The sequence below is a fragment of the Schistocerca serialis genome, chromosome 4 (genome assembly GCF_023864345.2).
Source record: "Schistocerca serialis cubense isolate TAMUIC-IGC-003099 chromosome 4, iqSchSeri2.2, whole genome shotgun sequence".
Lineage (NCBI taxonomy): Eukaryota > Metazoa > Arthropoda > Insecta > Orthoptera > Acrididae > Schistocerca > Schistocerca serialis.
Genome location: NC_064641.1, coordinates 61,422,272 through 61,430,819, shown reverse-complemented (window position 1 = coordinate 61,430,819; position 8,548 = coordinate 61,422,272). Strand labels below are relative to the sequence as shown.

The window sequence follows — 8,548 nt, the reverse complement described above, 5'->3', positions numbered from 1 at the left end:
ACCTCAGATGTTAAGTCCCATAGTGCTTACAGCCATTTGAACCATTTGATGCAGTCTGACGTTGACCAGTAGAAAGGTACCATTGGGGCATAAAGGCCTCCCTGTAAGGTGGTGTAAGGCCGTCGCATTGAATGGAGATTATGTTGAAAAACAGGGTTTTGTAGGCAAAAGAGTGGAGAAAAATATGTTGAACTGGAACCCCTAAGGAAACCAACCTGCTTTCAGAAAAAAAGTGTTGCATTATTTATTGGACGTCCCTCGTAATTTACAAACGACCACTTACCCACACTCAGTCGGTCAGTATGACCACACTTGGGCTAGAGTTCAAAAACTTATCAAAGCACTCTACTGATAACATCATCTTAGGATTATAAATCATTTCACATACTGAGCTTCGCTGTCGAAGTTCCATAGTTATACAGAGTGGTACTAAGAATTGTATGAATGTTCAAGACTAAATAAGAAATATCGTGGCCATTTGAGTAAAGATAAACATTGAGCGTGTAAAGATAAACATTGAGCGTGTCCTATCAGTATTCAGTATTTTCTTCCCTTTCCAGTTGTATCTATTGTGATCTAGATGGATAAAGTTGTAAGGATTTTGCAGAAAATAAAGCTGTATGGCTGTATTTAACTATAAACGTTTATTACACAAGATGGCACTGATAGAGATACAATAGATGGAAGCGTACGCTGGTAGCGAAGAGAGGAAGCGGTGATGTTGAGCAGTTGTGTAGTCATGGTGAGTAGCAAGATCGGTGTCCATGTAGTATTTGGCCCGGGGTGGGAGCTCAACCAAAGTAGGCGACCGGCCCGCCATACACGTAGGGGTACCCCGCGTAGCCCAAGTAGAACGCCTCCTGGCCCTTGAGCGACTCCTTGGCAGCGGGAGCGGCGGCGGCGGGGGCGGCAGCGGGGGCGGCGACTGGGTACGGCGCGGGGTACGGCACGGCCACGCTCACCGCCACCAGGGCCGCCAACACCACGAATAAAGCCTGTAGTACACACCAAACACAACCAGTGTCAACAACTGTACGGAGATAAACACAGGGAGAGTCAAAAGTCCTTGAACACCTTCATAAGTTGGAAGATTACAGCGAAAATTGAAATGTGATGATGGGAACATAGGTCTGATGTGGGGCCGCAACTTTTGGAGTGAATGTCATTCATGGCCGCCACCTTGAAATCCGCCATTTTGGATTCAAGTCATTTTTTTTAATGGGAAAGGGGGTGTATGAAACATCAAATAACACTCGTTTGAGCTCTGGAATTTAGTGGTGTAATTTGTTTTTGTCTATCTTGTAGAGTTTAGAGGTTATTAATGTTCAAAGTTGGGAAATTGCCTTCATACCGACTGCTACAACACATGTTCTACGTGTTGTCCATCCCGCGCAATGCACAACTGTAGTGGCCGCAACCACGTTAATAACTTCTAAACTGTACAAGATAGACAAAAACAAATTACATCACTCAATTCCAGAGCTCAAGCGAGTGTTATTTGATGTGTCATACAACCCCCTTCCCATTTTTAAAAAAATGACTTGAATCCAAAATGGCGGATCTCAAGATGGCGGTCATGAATGACATTCACTCCAAAAGTAGCAGCCCCACGTCAAACCTATGTTCCCATCATTACATTTCAATTTTCCCTTTAATCTTCCAACTTATGAAGTTGTCCGAGGACTTTTGACTCACCCTGTATATTGCTTCATCATCAACCTTTGGTACAATAATCTATCTATTCGAATACGAAACAACAATGCCTATGTTATTGATAAGTACGATAGAATGTTCTGTCAGACATATAAGCGTAATTCTTAATGACGCAAGGACAGTTATTTCGTATTTATTCACCGATACCAGACTCTCAACTTTCACTAAATATGCCTTGGACGAGAATATGCAACGTACGAGTGCAGTTTTGAGACACATGAACGACGATATATGGAAGATTGAGTCGGGCCGTGATTCGTGCACGGATAGCCGAAGCGGTTAAGGCAACCGCTCGCGTAAAGCGGGAAATCTTGGCTTGAGTCCTGGTCCGGCACGACTTCTCACCGTCGTAATTCTGATATACAGCCGACCTTGGTTCAAATTCTCAACGGCGAATACATTTCCTATATATTTACTAGAGATATGTACCTTAAAATATTTGGTGAGAATCTGAAACATTCCATTCTTCTATAGGGGTAGTTGAAAAATTAAGGTAACAAGACGTGTGCTAGATAAAGTTTATACAGGAAACAAAGACATGTGCAACGTGACTAAAGTGGAGATTCATATTACTTTTCTGCATAATTACCAATGTTGTTTAATAAGTCTCTTTTTTTTCGTCAGGAAACAAGTCTTCCGAAACAGAAAAGGAATCAGGGTCCGGTTCTGGCAACGACTTAGCATTTCTGAACATCGTCATCGGGTCTGGAACATTCAGATGCTCCTTTAGCGAAACATTTTCTTTCAGAGTATTCTGATAGAATAGCCCCATACTTAGCAGTCATATAGCCAGATAGCCCAACGAAAGGTCCGGACCTAAGGACTAGAAAAATGCACAGGTCACACCAAAACTTGAGAAAGAAAATAAGATCAATCTGCTGAATTACGGACCCATATCACTGACGTCGATTTGCAGTAGGATTTTGGAGCGTATACTGTAATCGAACATTATGAATTCCCTAGAAGAAAACGATTTATTGACAAACAGGCGACACGGATTTATAGACTATCGTTCTTGTGAAACACAATTAGTTCTTTATTGTCACGAAGTAATGAGTGTTATCGACAGGGGATCTCAAATTGATTTTTAGATTTTCGGAAGGCTTTTGATACCTTTCCTCTCAATCGATTTCTAATCAAATTGATTTCTTGTGGACTAATGTCTTAGTTGTACGACTTGGTTATTGATTTCCTGTCAGAAAGGACACAGTTTGTAGTAATCGACGGAATGTCATCGAGTAAAACAGAAATCATATCTGTTGAGCCCCAAAGAAGTGTTATAGGCCCTTTTTTCCTTCGGCAGCCAAGAAAAGAATAACAGCACTTTGGTCTTGTTTGGACGCATTTGGTAATAAAGTCACCAGAGTTCACGTTTTCGCATTTACCGGACGGACGTCGGAAAGACACGAATGGCACGCTGATACCTTGCATACAAGTCGCTGCTTATATACCAGCATCGCAGTCGCGCTACGTTGCATGTACGCTGTAGACAACGCCCTCAAAGTGAAGTTCTTTGATCGCTCCTTATATATAAACGATTTATGAGACAATGTGAGCAGCCATCGTAGATTCTTTGCAAATTGTGTTGTCATTTACCGTCTAGTAAAGTCGCCAAAATGTCAAAAAAATTGCAAAATGATTCACATCTTGTAAAATCCCAATGACAGCGAAATGATGACCTTACACCACGGGTGTCGCTTTTGTGTGGCTTGTACATTGAAACCCATAGATATTCAAATCGCCTGCACTTGAACGCTCGATAGCTCGGAGAACTGACTCGCAGAGTGACATAGGAATTAATACAATCCTGAGAGACGTATTGCGCCATGTTTATGGTAGTTCCCGATCGCTCGATCACGTTAAAGCTCTAGTACAGACACACAGGCATCTCCATTTGTGCTAGTTTTAGACTTTTCTTGTTTTCGTATAATGGTATACAGCATTTGAACCTTTTTGGCAGATATCAAATTGCATTCCCGTCTCCATCGATTTCAGACGACCGTATGATTAAAATGTGGATTTTGCTCAAGGTACTCCCCATTTTAGTTACACTCCCAGGTTTGTTGATCGAGACGGTCGACGATAAGTTGTAGCATAGCTTAGATAGCAAAAGTCTTGCTTTAGAAGCCCTGTACTGGCTTCAGTAGTCAAAAAAGTCTCACTATGCCACAATGCATTGAATACTAGAACAATTACCTAAGGAAGCAAAGCGCAGTGCTCTTACGCTCTTCTTAGTTTGAAAATGAGTATAGCAGAAAATGATGCATGATATTCGGTTATCGTGCATACGTAGTACCTTCTTGTCCAGCATCATAGTCTCTAGCATTTAGCCCTGAATCGGAACGCTGTATGTTATGACAAATTTGGTCACTCCTGAGTCTTAGCTAAACGTTTCCCCTTCTCAACATTGAGCACTGTCCTATTTAGATTCACATCCGATAATTGTGATACACCTTTCACAATTTGCGAACGATAAGATAGTTCCTCAAAGAAACATACTCGTGTGCAGTTTTTTCCTCTATTCGTGCATAGAAGTCTCTAGCATTTTCCAGTATGGCAAATTTGACCAGTTCTACGTTCTTAACTATTTACAGCTCTACAGTGTACTGCTTTATGTAAAATTCCGGTAATCCTGATTTATTCTTTCTGCACTTCATCTCAGGTGAATAAAATAACAGGTCCTCACAGACTGAGAGAAATAACTTTGTTAGTTACAAAAGTAAGCTATTGCTCTGTATTGTATGTCTATGTTTGGAGAATGAGAAGTCGAAAGAGGTGAACTAATCCTTCAAAATCCATTAGTAGCTATCTTAAGTAATTGCTGCTTGTGTAAGCCTGTCGTCGAATAGAAAAGAAAACTTACTGAACCAACACATATATCTTACTGTTCCGTTTCCAGTCCTCAGTTTCCACTAAATACATTAAGGGTTTATATGCGATTTCTGTATACTATAGGAACATAAGATGAGTACCAAAATTAGACATCAGATTAAAAGAATGCCGGATACCTCTCGTGCCTGACGAATTTGATATATCACGTACAAGTTTATTGCAGTAACACAAACGCTATTTTAGTTAGTAATGCATTTATAGCGATCTTCCGAACCGTGAAGTACAGTAGTCAGCTTTGAGGTGGTCTCCGTCTCGGTGTCGCCAGAACAGAACCGTGGCAGGGATTTTAATGAGAGGAAAGAGTTGATGAAACACACGCTAATGTTTATCTGTTGTACACCTAAGTGACTGTTTGGTCATTAGTTTTATGCGATCTGACACTCAAGCAATTTCGGCTTTTCGTTCGCTTTACCTTTAAAATGAATGCTGATTGTATCATAAGTAAGGGACACATATGCAGGTTTTTGAAGAACTGTTGGCAACCTTACAGATTACTGGGAGGGTCAACCACTGGAAAACTGAAACCCAAAATCAGTCTTACTGAAGAAGTAAAAAGATTTTGTGGCTCTTCATTGAAGGAGATCACTCTTGCAAGAAAAAGATTTTTACGTTCTTCCAAAGACTTCTCACAAATACGTTAAAAAAAATGCTCTGAGCACTATGGGACTTAACTTCTGAGGTCAGCAGTCCCCTAAAACTTAGAACTACTTAAACCTAACTAACCCAAGGACATCACATACGTCCATGCCCGAGACCGGATTCGAACCTGCGACCGTAGCGGTCGCGCGGTTCCAGACTGTAGTGCCTAGAACCGCTCGGCCACCCCGGCCGGCTACGTCTTACAGTTAAAATGAGCTAACCAGGAGACACGCATTTCACTTCAAAATCCGAGTCAACACTGGAGAAGAGTCTTAAGTAAATTATTCGCCAACATTTGTGGCTATATATTCATATTAAAATGAGACATAAGAGGGAAAAAATTAGGGTATTAAAGAACGGACGCAGTATATTTTAATCAGTAACTACAAAAAGCCGAATATTTACAAAAAAATACACGGAAATGCTGGAAAGGATGAAACGTGGTTCGTGTGTAAATCTTCAAGTCATATGAGCAAAGTTAATGCATTCCATGATGAATGTTATTGGTTAAATTCACAAACGTTAGATATTGCCAACTTTCAAAGAAAAAGCGTAATCCCTCGTCAACTTCGAAGTTTTTAGACGTGCAGCATATGGTCGCAAATGGGAAGGTTAGGGAATGAAATCAGCTGTGCCACTTTCAAAGGAACCATCCCAGTGTTTGTCTCAAACGTCTTAGGAAATCCACAGAAAATCTGAATGTGAATGGCCTGGCGGGGTTTGAAACAACCGTCCTCCAGAATGCCAGTCCAGAGTGTTACTCAGTAACTCCGAAATACTTGGAAAGCTGCAACACACGACAAGCGAAGTGCAGCACTTTCAAATTCGAAACAAACATTTTATAATACAGATTCACGGGAAAGAGTTTCTTAGGTCTATTTCGGCATGGAAATTTTGATAACAAACTAAACTACCCAATTTACAGGCGCCCTGTTGAATTATTTCACATCCCAAAAGTGGACGATCTAGACCACACATAAATTAACTACCCTGCAACCAAAGACATCGATCACCACGCAGAAGAACCCGTCGCTAGTTCGCGATCGATGCTACACTCTTCCAAATGTCATACCTGCCAGTATCCTGGAGATCCTCATGAGCCTGATAAGATGGGAACACGGATAGTACTCACCAAGTACTTGTTCATTGTTGGTTGAGGGTGTGCTGAGCGGGCCACCAGTGGAGCGTCTGCTGTGTCTTTGGCGGACAACTGTGCCCTCCGAATCCCGAGTGGCACATTTATAGGCGAGCGGGCGATCGCTCTCCCCACGGCCCAAGGACGAGGCGGGGTCGCCGTCTGGCCCGGATACGCCGCCGAATCGCGCCCGGTGGGCGTTCCAAGAGGCCGTAAAAATTTAGGGAGACATGCTGTCGACTTCCTTACCTGCGACGAGGTGACACTGACCCCAAAACGGGTGTCTGGGGAACGACCACATGTGTCACACGAGAAACGCTCCAGCTATTGTGCTGCTGAATGTTTGTTAAAATAATTATTTGCAGACACCATAATGTTAATGGTGTTATATGGTCCAGGAGGGTCATGGACTATCACTTTCACTGTGTCTTTTGATGGCAGTATTGATGATTTTCTTAAAAGCAATTGTTCTTATCTTCGTCTAAAGTCACTTGTATTATATTACTAGTTTGTGACGAGTTTTATCGCCGATATCTATTAGGATTTCCTATCCCATTTAGTTTCATAATTTAATGTAAATTTCATTTGGCAAGGAGGTACTGAACAGAACTGGCGAGACGCGAAATTTGTGGCACAACTTGACTAAAGGAAGGGATGAGATGGTAAGACGCATTCTGATGTATCAAACGATCACCAATTTACGAGTAGTACTGGAGGGAAATGTGGGGGGTAAAAATTGTAGACGGAGACCAAGAGATGAATGCAGTAAGAAGCTTCAGACGTATGTAGATCGCAGTAGTTATACGGGGTTTACACACGATAGAGTAGCATAGTAGCATGGAGAGCTGCACCAAACCAGTCTTTGAACTGAAGATCTTCCAATATGATCCAAAGTGCTTCACTTTATTCGTTTATTATTTAATCCGTTCTCAAGAGATTTTTAATATAATTTTTTTGTATTTTGTTATGAATTCTACTTCTAAAGATTTCTCGTCAAAACTGATGGTAGCATTGGTTTTAATCATTTACATTTTCAGTTTCTTTCTTCTCTATGAATGCCTGGCTTAGCATGCATTTTATGATCTACGACACATTTATCAATTGGAAGGCGACTGTCGTTGCTGAATTTGTTAAAATACACTATCTTATCGAAAGTATCGAGTCACTTCAGTGGGCACTAGTATGGGGTGCGTCTAGGCTTCACCTTTATGATGGTCTGAATCGTGCTGGCGACACTTTCAATGAGGTGTCCGAATGTTTGTGGAGGTATAGCAGCCGAAACCAGAGAACGTAGTGATGATGGATGCTGGGGTGTCGTGGAGTAAAGTCGACGTCCTAACTCATCCCAAAGGTGTTCTATTGTGTTGATTTCTGGATTCTGGGCAAGCCAGCTCATTTTACGAATGTTATTGTCCACAAACCATTCACAGATGTTGCTTTACGGCAGTGAGCACAGATTCCTAACTGTTTCTATACTGTAGGCAGTAAACGACGCAGCGAAATCCGTTCATTCCATTCCGCATTTAATGTTTTCTTAAGCACAATAAGGAGATCACATTGTCACCTCCTTATTTTACTGTTGGCACTACACATGAGAGCAGGTAAATTTCTGAGGTGATCGCCGACCCAAATTATTCCTTCGTACTCTGGCAGGGTATGGCGTCATTCGTCAGTCCCAGTCACTCGTTTTCAGTCATCCACTGTTTAGTGACGTCGCTGTTTACAGATCACCAAGTGTCGCTTAGCACTGACCACAGAAAAGTGTGGTTTGTGAGGAGCTGCTGTACCATAGTACCCATTCTTTTCATCTCCTTACAAGCAATGGTTGTGCTAGCTGGATTGCTGGCAGCGCTTTGGAACTCACAACTGATTCTTTCTCCAGATTTTATGCTGCAGTATTCTACAGTGTCTATCCGTTAGTACACAAGGTCATCATGGTATAGGATTACCGTAGTTCTACCTCCACGTTTCCACTTCACAGTCACGTCAACAACAGTCGACATGGGCAGTTTAGAAGTTTGCTTACTCAGGCGACATCCAGTCACTAACCCACGTTCGGAGTCACTGAGCTCTCCTCAGCCATTCCTTCCTATCCCCTGCTACAGTTTCTCTGCTAATAACACAATATTCCCCACCTCCTATCACACTGGCAGGTTCGCCTCTACTGAG

At 42.0% G+C, this 8,548-nt stretch overlaps 1 long non-coding RNA gene across 1 annotated transcript; it reads right to left on the bottom strand.

Moving 5' to 3' along the window:
• Positions 1-625: 625 nt before the first annotated feature.
• Positions 626-6,458, bottom strand: LOC126475130 (uncharacterized). The gene is made up of 2 exons (XR_007586673.1): positions 6,377-6,458; positions 626-995 (listed from the first exon to the last, which is right to left on the bottom strand). It is a non-coding gene; the product is annotated as an uncharacterized LOC126475130 (long non-coding RNA).
• Between the last annotated feature and the right edge of the window lie 2,090 nt (positions 6,459-8,548).